This window comes from Ictidomys tridecemlineatus, chromosome 6 (assembly GCF_052094955.1).
Source record: "Ictidomys tridecemlineatus isolate mIctTri1 chromosome 6, mIctTri1.hap1, whole genome shotgun sequence".
Lineage (NCBI taxonomy): Eukaryota > Metazoa > Chordata > Mammalia > Rodentia > Sciuridae > Ictidomys > Ictidomys tridecemlineatus.
The window spans coordinates 197,800,300-197,811,205 of NC_135482.1; positions in this window are offsets into that span (position 1 = coordinate 197,800,300).

Below are 10,906 nucleotides of genomic sequence, written 5' to 3' on the forward strand. Positions count from 1 at the left end.
CTTCTTTGAAGAAGGTGATTCCAAATCTTTGACAGGCAATGAATTTTTTTAAAGCAGCACACACACACACACACACACACACACACACACACACACACACACACCTGCCATGATTTCGATGTGCAGCGATGACTGAGAGCAACTGAGATTTGTGTGTGTGTGTGTGTGTGTGTGTGTGTGTGTGTGTGTGTGTGTGTGTGAGAGAGAGAGAGAGAGAGAGAGAGAGAGAGAGAGAGAGAGAGAGAGGGAAAGAGAGTTGCTGGGAATTGAACCCAGGGCCTTGTACATGTGAGGCAAACATTCTACCAACTGAGCTAAATCCCCAGCCCAATTAAGATTTTTATTTTTTTTTTTTAACTCAAATGAATACTGTCATCCAGGGACTTCCATGCCAGCCTCTTGTGCCCCCTACTGGTGGTGGGAGTAGGTGCTTCCTGAATCCAGAGTTAAAAGCAGGGATCCTGGTCCCAGGGTCCCCAGGATTCTTTTGGGGGTCTCAACAAGCATCTTGCCAGGGACCTGAGTGTGGAGAAGAAGTGACCATCTCCCCCCTCTACCATGCTATCCATCTGCCAAAGGGTGAGCTCCCTCAGTTTGCAGTTCCCTGGGAGCCAGTGGAGATCCTGAACTTACTGGAGGAGATTCCTTTGGTGGAATAGGGAGGCTGATGGGCACAGGGCTTCTTTTTGGAGGGATGGAAATGCTCTAGAATTAAGAAGGCAGAGAGCTCTCTTGCCTGACCCTACCAAAAGCAGTTATCAGGGTACAGTGTGAAAGCAGTGCCGCCGTCACCCAAGTGAAAAGCAGAAAAGCCAGGGCAAGCACAGAGCCCTGCACAGACCTCCCTTAGGTAAAGCCCTGTCTGAGAGGCCTCCTTGCAAGCCATTGGGGAAAGGTGGTCTGTCCAGCAAGGGAGCTTGGACAATTGATTATCCACATAGGAAGATACTGATCTCCAGTTCACACATACACAAATACAGATTCCAGGTGAACTGCAAACCTAGACTTCAGAGATGTCAGAAAGAACACAAGTCTTTCTTTTTTTCTTTTTTTCTTTTTTTTTTTTTTTTTTTTTGATACTGAGAATTGAACCTAGGGGTGCTTTACCAGTAAACTATATCCTCAGTCCTTACTATTTTTTATTTTAAGACAGGGTCTCATTCTGGCCAAGTCTGGCTTTTAACTTGCGATCCTTCTGCCTCAGGCCCTTGAGTCACTGGGATTACAGACACGTGCCACTGCACCTGGCCTACAGGAAGTCTTTTCTACAATGGGAAAAACTCACATAAAGTCCACAAAATTTAAATTTCAATAATAACAAAAGACTTTCTAACAACAACTACAAAAAAAAAATGTGTTCTTGGTACTGGGAATTGAATTCAGGGGCACTTTAGCACTGAGCTGCATTCCCTGTCCTTTGTATTTTTATTTAAAAACAGGTCTCCTAAGTTGCTGAGACTGTCCTTGATTTTAGGATCCTCCTGCCTCAGCCAGTGAGGCCCTAAGCAACTGTGAGATCCCATCTTAAAAAAAAAAAAAAAAATGGAGGATGTGGGTTTAAGTACCCCTCGGTTCAATCGCAGTATCCTCTCCCTCAAAAACAATCATGAAAAAATAGAAAAAACAAGCACTCATCTTCAGTAGAATGGGTAAATAAATTATGGGATATTCATGTAATGAAACTCTAACAAAAAGGCCTGGATCTAGACACATCGATATGGCAAATCTCACTGACAGTGTTGAATGAGAAAAGCAAGTTCTAGATGCATACCACTCAAAAGGGCAAGGCCCAGTGGCTTTTACCAGGGAGTTCAGAATGGTTTAGAATGGACCTCTGGTGAGCACAGATACTCAGTCCCTGAAGGGAGAGGCCAGGTGAGCACACAGCCCTCCCTGGGCCCCACCCCAGCTTGGCACCTGAGACTGTAAACCACTTACTCACCAAGGGCTGTGCGTCGCCCATGGCACACCTCTCCATCAGAGCCTGGCACACCTCTTCTGATGCCACACCCGCTTCTTCAAGCCGTGGGGCAGAGTGTTTCAAACTAAAATTCAAGGCCTCAGGTTGTTTCATGTCAAAGCATCAAAACTCTTTCATAAGCCTATTCTTTCAGAAGGGCACAGGCCTCTACGCCTGGATGGAACTGCATTACGGAGAGTCCTGGGTGCGAGGTTCTTGCCCCTGCACACTGTGAACCCATCTCTGTGCCCAACTGCAGGCCCTGTGCCTGGCCCCACAGAAGGGTCAGTGACCCCCAGACAGTGTTACCATGCCAGTTTCCTGGGGCTTTGCTACAACCCACCACCACCTTGAGGCCTTCAGTCATAGTAAGCAGCTCTCTCTCTCTCCCTTCTGGAAGCCGGAAGCCTGATCCATGCTCTATCCAACAGCTTAGGAGACGTGCGGTCCTGGCCTCTCCTGGTGCCTGCTGGTGGCCGCCAACCTTGGTGTTCCTCAGCTAGCAGCTGCATCCCTGCAATCTGCCTGTCTTCTCTTCCTATGAGGAGGCCAGCCACATTGGATTAGGTACACCCTAATGCCGTCTCAATTTGATGAGTTCAGGTATGGTCTGCAAAGACCTTGCTTCATGACAACACCACCTTCACAGGTGCTGGGAGTGAGGACCTGGACATAGCTCTGCGGGGGATGCCTGTCCACCTGCAGTAGCTAGTAGTTCCAGCAGGAGGAGGAGCTCTGAGACCTCACCCACAAGCTCCACTAGGGGCAGCAGCTGAGCCCTGTTTCCTGGGGGCTGAGAGCTTTGGAATTGATGGGAACTAACCTGAAGGTCATGTCCAAATTCCATCTCTTGGTGTGGCTTCTGTGAGTGAGTTGTTTAAATATTTACACCCTGTACTTTGTGACCTTGCCTTTCAGCCTATTTTAAGAACACTTAGGCAACTGGGTTCACTTGGCAGAAGTGTATCACCACTTGGCTTCTGGAGTTGGGAAGGCAACCTGCTTTTCCCAAAACAATCCACCTCCACTCTTCTCCCCCACAGACTCACTTCTTGCCTGTTCAAACAGGGACAGGGATTCTCAAGTATTTCCTGAGCGGCACTGTGATTGTGAACATGACCCGGTTTCTAGTTACTGTTGCAGAGAAAATCAACAACCTGTTCCCACCTGAGATTTCTGAGATTCTGTAGCCATCTCAGAAATCATTTGGCATCAATAATGCTTTTAAAACTTTTCATTGCACCTGAAAACATAATTCAAGAATCTGGAATATGTGCGATTATATTGTTTTCATTCATTAAAGGTGCCAGGTATGTGTGTATGTGTGTGTGTGTGTGTGTGTGTGTGTGTGTGTGTGTGTGTGTGTGTTTTACTATATGACAAGGGAGCTCTGAGGGGCTAAAGAAGGTCACTGTGCTCTATCTCCACCTGCCCTCAGCATGCCTTGTATTGGGGTTTGCAGATTCCTGCAGTTAGATGCTGGTCCTTCACCTCATTAAGTCACTATGGTAAACTTAAGTTAGATCTTGTCACTCTGAAAAAGAAAGAGAAAAAAGAAAATTCTTAGCAAATACACTAAAGCTTTTGAAGATCACCTTAGTAATTCCACATGATTCACTGGCATGACAGCCCCTTATGGAGACCAAAGGACTTTGGAGAAGGGAGTTCTAGATGAAACACTACTAAAAAGTTACTGCTTTAGAGAGAAACTGTCAACACAGTCAGAAAGCAGCCCAGCCACTTTGACTTGCCTGCATACTATGTTTCTGACAATCTCAATAACTGACAACATCCCTAAAGATAAAAAACCTATCAATTGCTTTTTAAAATCATATTTTCCTGTGATTCCTTGTGGGCTGCCCCTCTTACCCCAAGTTTCTTCACTTATATCAATTCTTTGCAACCAAGTTAGTTTTTTGTTTGTTGGTTGGTTGGTACTTGGGATTGAACTCAGGGATACCTTACCACTGACCACATCCCCAGCTCTTTATTTTAGAGACAGGGTCTCCTTAAGTTGCTTAGGGCCACCTTAAGTTGCTGAGGCTGGCTTTGAACTTGCAATCCTCCTGCCTCAGCTTCCTGAGTTTCTGGGATTACAGGCATGGGCCACTACACCGGGCACAAGATAAGTTTTATTGTTACTGTTCAAAACTCTCAGTCCTTTACCTGGAACATCAGCCCTTGCCATCTGGGCCGACTTGTTTTTTTTTTGTTTGTTTGTTTGTTTTTTTTGTTTTTTTTTTTTAAAGAGAGAGTGAGAGAGAGGGACAGAGAGAGAGAGAGAATTTTAACATTTATTTATTTTTTCTTAGTTCTCGGCGGACACAACATCTTTGTTGGTATATGGTGCTGCTGAGGATCGAACCCGGGCGGCACGCATGCTAGGCGAGCGCGCTACCGCTTGAGCCACCTCCCCAGCCCCCGACTTGTTTCTCCAAACCTCCATTCCTGCCTGCCCAGACTGGGCTGGGTAGATCTCAAGAACCATGGGCCTCCAGCAGCCATCCCAAGTCCCAGCCTGATGCCAACATGTTACAACACTCCAAATTCTATCATTCACATCATATGACCATTCATTTAGCCATCCACTTATCCATCCATCAATCCACCCATCTATCTGTTCATTTGTCTACTCATCTGTCTGCCCCCCGCCCCCATCAATCCATCTGTCTGTACTTCTGTCTATCTCTCCACCCTGTCAATAGCATCTACTATGTTTTTTTCTTTGGGTCAGACACTATGCAGAGAGTAAAGCTGGTCAGACCTCTAAGGTCTGGTGGAGAAGATGAGGCCCTAAGCAGGTGCTGCAATAGGGGGGATAAGTGCTCCCAGGGCAGAGAAGGCAGGAAATGGCTTCCTAGAAGTGTCTTTAAGGTCCAACAGGAGTTTGCAAGGAAAGAGTTGGAGTTGGTGGGGTTCAGTGTGGAGGGCAATGTTAAAATGGGTCTTTCTTCTTTGCTTCTAAGATACAAATTCAATGCAAAGCCCTCCCATTCATCAGTGCCCGGCCAAGAGTAAGTGCCTGGGAAGCAACTGCCAAATGAAAGAATTTATCCCAGGGGACCAGGAATGGAAAATTCATAGTATGTGCTTTATTGGAACAGGGCAATGATCTCTCAGGCTTTGGAGATAAATTCTGGGCCCTGGCCAGTCTGAAACTCTGCATTTATCCAAAAGAACTAAAGATATGTTCACAAAATAACTCATCAAGAATTCTTATTTAACCTTCATTGGTAATAGACTTGAAATGACCTAGCTATCCTTCAACGAGTGAATGGTTAAATGAATGTGGTACATACACACCACGGAATCCTACTCATCAATAAAAACAATCAAGCTGCTGATACAAGAAACAATTTGGATTAATCTAAACAGGGTCAAACTAAGCATTATATGACAGTCTTGAAATGACAAGACTAGCAATGGACAGCAGACTAGTGTTTGCCAGGGTTAGGTTATGGGCTGGATGTGACGAGAGGGAAATTCAACATGAGGGGTCTTGTGGGCGTGGAAATGTACTGCATTTATCTGTAGCACATCGATACCTGCTTGTGATATTGTATTCCATTCTGCAAGTCGTTGCCATCACGGCGGGGGGCTGGGCATAGAGAACATGGGATTCTCCTGTATCATTTCTTACCACACCTGATACTACTCTGACCTCAGCCGAAAGGCCACGGAGTGCTTATTTCTTATAACTGCATGTGATTTCACAATTATCTCAAACATTTTAAGAAAAAAATCATGTGAGAAGGAAAGAAAATAATACATCCTCAGCACGATGCCTAGCACATGGTTGAGACGTGAATGTTACAATCTGGCAAACCAGGACAGGGGAGCACCCACCTGCCAGGGACACAGGTTCTTTATATATATATATATATATATATATATATATATATATATTTATTTGTTTGTTTATGTGGTGCTGAGAATCAAACCCAGTTCCTCACGCACGCTAGGCAAGCGCTCTACCACTGAGCCACAGCCACAGCCTCAGGGACACAGGTTCTGCTTCTTCCTCTCCTGCCTTGTGAGGTGGTTGGCTCACGTTCAGGTTGATGTGGACCATGGTCACAAGACCTCTCTCCTGCACCATGTGCCCTCTGCCCTGTGTCTCAGGTCTCTGCAAGAACCAAGAGACCCTGTGTGGGAGCCTCCTCCCCAGGGCTCAGTGGCCAGTCGGCCTCACTTATCCATAAAAATTAGCTCATTTCTAAAAGTCAGCAAGGGACATGGGAGCACTCAGCTTAGATCAGTCTGGATCACCCCAACCTGGGGCCAGAGCCTACCTTGCTGAGTCTAGTGTCAGAATCCTACCCCTGATGGCCAGAACAAGGAGGAGGTGTCTCCAGGGTCACCCACCCACACTGTCTGCCTTGCCCCAGGGCTCCGGTAGCCACACGTCCATGGCTCTGGGCTACTGGTATGTGTCCCACAGGCCACCAGATATAAAGCTGCTGTTGCGACTTATGCAGTCCAGGGGAAGAAAAAAGAATGTCCACGTGCTTCTGCCCTTTCCAATGCTTTATTCACTCAAATCACTCAATACAATTTCACTCTAATGGTTCTTAATCAGAAAAAAAAGTCAATCCTTAATACTAGGCACTGCAATCGACATAATCAATTCACAGCCAATGATTCTAGATTAATTCACAGCAAACAATTCTAGATTGATTAATTCTGAGCACTGCAAACACAATGTAAGGGTCCGGCAAACGTCAGAGGAAGAGACCACCAAGAGACCGACTCATGCAACAGCAAAAGGGGATTTATTGAGGATCCAGCGCACTGGGGCTCCAGGCTCACTCAAGAAGGGAGAGCGGCCAAAAAAGCCCTGAGCAGGGGTTGAGCAGTGCTTAAGTACACTTTTTGGGGAGAGCAGGGGCTTTGCATACATCAGAGCAAATCATCATGAGGCACGGGAAAATTGAACAACAACTTTCAAACATGATTTGTCCATTCATTGGCGGGAACAGGTCGGGCAGGGGTGATAGGTCACTCCTAAGAAGGGGGGTACATTCAAACTGATTGGTTTGGGCCCTGAGATGCCTACGTGCCAAGCTGCACAGGGTCCTAGGTTTTTAAACAACTAAATGGTCAGGGGGAATATCTACTGGGCAGTCCCGGGAATTGTCCTAACAGCTACAGGAATTTCAGGTTTTGAGTGTAGCATAGGAACTTAACAATACCTGGTCCTTTACATTTTAACTCAGGCTTTGCAGCTTAGAAGCAGCTTTACAATGCCGGGTCCTTTACATTTTAACTCAGGCTTTGCAGCTTAGAAACTTTACCCTTTCAACACTTAATTATGACAGGCTAATGAAAGACATTCCCTCTGTGTGCTAAGTTCAGTGTTAGATCAAAAGTCTTAAGCCTATAAATGGGCCAAGGACCTGAAGGGACACTTCTCAGAAGAGGATATACAATCAATCAACAAATACATAAAGAAATGTTCATCATCACTAGCAATTAGAGAAATGTAAATCAAAACCCCTCTAAGATTTCATCTCACTCCAGTCAAAATGGAAGCTATTATGAAGACAACAATAAGTGTTGGCAAGGATGTCGGGGGAAAAGGCACACTCATACACTGTGGTGGTACTGCAAATTGGTGCAGCCAATATGGAAAGTAGTATGGAGATTTCTTGGAAAATTGGGAATGGAACCACCATTTGACCCAGCTGTCCCTCTTCTTGGTCTATACCCAAAGGACTTAAAAGCAGCATTCCTACAAGGACACAGCCACATCAATGTTTACAGCAGCACAATTCACAATAGCTAAATTGTGGAGCCAACCTAGAGGCCCTTCAGTGGATGAATGGATAAAAAAAATGTGGCATATATACACAATGGAATATTACCCAGCAATAAAAGAGAATAAAATCATGGCATTTGCAGGTAAATGGATGGAGTTATAGAAGATAATGCTAAGTGAAGTTAGCCAATTTCAAAAAGCAAATGCCTAATGTTTTCTTTGATATATGGAGGCTGATTCATAGTGGGATAGTGAGAGGGAGCATGGGAGGAATAGACGAACTCTAGATAGGACAGAGGGGTTGGAGCGGAAGGGAGGGGGCATGGGGTAATTAGTGATGGTGGAATGTGATGATCATCATTATCCAAAGTACAGGTATGAAGATACAAATTGGTGTGAATATATTATGTTTACAACCAGAGATATGAAAAACTGTGCTCTATATGTGTAATAAGAATTGTAATGCATTCTGCTGTCATATATAAATTTTTTTTTAAAAAAAGGGAAAAAAAGTCTTAAGCTTTAAGTCCAGCAGATGCACACTCACTCAGACCTTGGTGATCTGATGGCTGGCTGAAGAGAATGTCAGAGGAGAAGTCCTTGCTCTCGCCAGGGACTGGTGGGATGTGGCTGTGAGCGGTGAGGAAGATGCAGAGGATCAGCAAGGATGAAAGTGTTGGGATGTCCGTCCAGGTCCTCATCAGGCTCTCAGCTGAGGGCATCAGTATGACTGGCTGAAAGTCTGTTCATTTGCTCTATTATTTATACTAAATTTTGGGGCTTTTGACCCCCCTTTCAATCCCTATCAGCTGCCACCAGATTTCTCAGTGACATCATTTACCCTGGGGTTAAAACCTTTGGTCTGTCGGTCTCCACCCTGATCCTTCACCTTTCCCTCTTACTGGGTGAGAACAGCCTGCCTGAGACTTCACTCTGAGTGCACCAGGTGGGGAAGTGACTTGCTGGTGCCTGAGGGCCACTTGGAGGGCTCCTAGGTGTGCCTGGTGAGACTGCAGGTTTCAAACCTGAGTTTTAAAATGGGGTTGCTTAGGCTCAGGCCTCAGCCGTCCTCACAGCTGCCAAGGTGAAGAGCTGAGCTTGCCCCTGCTTTGGTCCTCAGGTCTTGCAGGTGCCCTGCATAAAAAGCATTAATCTGCATTTGCTGAAATGAACACATATTTGTTGGAATAGAATGAATTTGAATATGTAGGCTTCAACACATCAATTATGCCTTTCAAATGTGTGCTTAAGTTTATACTCCTAAGCTTATCGTGATGTCCATATTAGAAACTGAATCAGGAGGCCCCAAGCCAGCCGCCTACACTGTGGCTTGGTGTCCACAGAACCAAAGCTGCAGATTCCTCTTGCTCTAGGGGCCCTCCCACATCTGATTCATTTGCTTGGTATTTTGAGTGGAACACAAGACATTGTTGTTCTACTCTATGCTTTTCTTTAAAATATTCTCTTGTGACCTAAACCCACATTAATTACTGCATGTATTATACTTTTCTTTTGTTTTCCAAGTCTCCTAGAGGCAGGGTAATCAAACTTTGGTACTCAGATTTTCACTTAGTGGTTCATGCTGCATACCAAGTAGAAAAGGGTTGTCCTCCACAAAACCTATCATCTTTTTCTCTTCAAGTAAGCCTGTTAACTGTGCCAACTCTAGCTTTGAGTGGAATGCCGCTCTGTCCTGTGTCAAGTCTAGTATGAGAAATGATTCTGACCCATAAAACTGATAGTCACAAGCCAAATGGAGTTTCTTCCCACCTCCCTAGATGCTCCCTGAGGCTTCCGTACTTGTAGGTTTGGATTTAAATCCCTGGACTTCACCTTCAAGGCCCACACATGCCTCAGCTCTCCTGCAAACCAACTTCCGGGTGTCCTTCTTTTACTCTAACATTACAGAATGTAGCTGTGAATGCTGGATGTAAGTGCTTAGCAAAGCCTAGGGATGTCTGCCAAGATGGAAAGATTCAGAGGAAACAACAGCACATCAACAATCCAGAAAGATCTATGTTCCACTCATGACCAGGGGAAAATCTGCATTTCTTTCCTGGGTTGAATTTTAACTTATCCCCATCGGGGATTTTGTTGAGTAAAATCTGAAAGCTCAGACCTAAATACATCTGATAACAGTCACGATTAATTAGTTCTGTGCTGATTTTCAGGGCTCATAGAACCTGTCGTCACCAGCAGGCACACACAGAGGGAACTTTTCTTAAAAAAGTTTTTCTAGTTGTACATGGACAGCATGCCTTTATTTTGTTTATTTGTATGTGGTACTAAGGATTGAACCCAATGCCTCACACATGCTAGGCAAGCCCTCTGCCACTGAGCTACAGCCCCAGCCCACAGAAGGAATGTTTCAAAACACAATCACCCTAGGGATAGTAGGAGGCACTAAATATTAAAGTCAACTAAGAAATAAACATCCCAGAATTAAATGTTCAGTGGAATTCTGAGTGAAACGTATGCTACAAGGCCCTGTGAAATGCTAGCTCAAAGCTACGCAAATCTTTTCTACTTTTGACCTTCTTAACCCTCTAGAGCTCTAGTATCCAACATGGCAGGCACCCACCACATACCCCTATTGAAATCAAATCAATGAGAATTAAACAAAATTTGAAATTCAGCCCTGAGTTGCCCTAGCCACACACCCAGTAGACATGAGTGGTTAGGAGCTGCCATATTGAATGGTACCAATATGGAACAATCTGTTGTCACAGAAAGTTCCAGCGGGCAGCATCGTGGAGGTCTCCACCCATTGTGCATCTCAATCAAAGGGGATCAGAACACAGTGTCCCAAAATTCGACATTTGGGCATAGAGATCATTTTGAATTGAAGGCAATTGAGAAAAAACAGACTGAGTCCTCTGCCCTCCCACCCTCTCCCTAAAAGCAGGGCGTAAGTGCCCTAGTGAAGGTATTCCCCTCTTTTGTGCCAGGAAGGGAGAAACACCTTTCCTGATGGAGAGGGCCACAGTGCCGACACCAGTCTGCATGATCTAACCCACCTAACACCCCCTTCCCGCCATTGTCTCCCCCTAGGGTCACCTCAGAAGGCCATCCCTTTTCTTTTGTCTTGTCACTTTTCCACAATTTACCGTTCTTTGTTAAGATGGTCTGTAACTCCCCTGCCTCCATATTTAACTTCTTTGGATCTTGTTAGGATGGCCCTGGGCCTG